The 203-nt window shown below is 63.1% G+C and overlaps 1 protein-coding gene across 1 annotated transcript in view; it reads left to right on the top strand.

The window, feature by feature from the left end:
• LOC104514709 (tubulin gamma-2 chain-like) overlaps positions 1 to 203 on the top strand; it is a gene marked incomplete at both ends in the record, with an annotated part of 3,680 nt that overhangs the window by 1,724 nt on the left and 1,753 nt on the right. The window lies entirely within an intron of this gene.

Genomic DNA, 203 nt, shown 5'->3' with positions numbered 1-203 from the left:
CCTGGGCTCCCTGCCAAAGCGGGGAGCCGGAGAGCGCTGACTCAGAGCCACCGCCCCCACCCAAACACTCTTGTGCAATCCCTGGCGCGCTGCCCGGGGAAGGGATGGCTCCTGATACGCCTGGGGACTTCAGAGGCTCCGAAACTGGACTCATGCTGTCCAAATTCTGCTTTCCCTCAGCCACTTGTAACCGGCAGCTGCCT

Source organism: Eurypyga helias, unplaced genomic scaffold (genome assembly GCF_000690775.1).
Source record: "Eurypyga helias isolate BGI_N326 unplaced genomic scaffold, ASM69077v1 scaffold24669, whole genome shotgun sequence".
Lineage (NCBI taxonomy): Eukaryota > Metazoa > Chordata > Aves > Eurypygiformes > Eurypygidae > Eurypyga > Eurypyga helias.
This window is presented reverse-complemented; position numbering and strand designations above follow the sequence as displayed.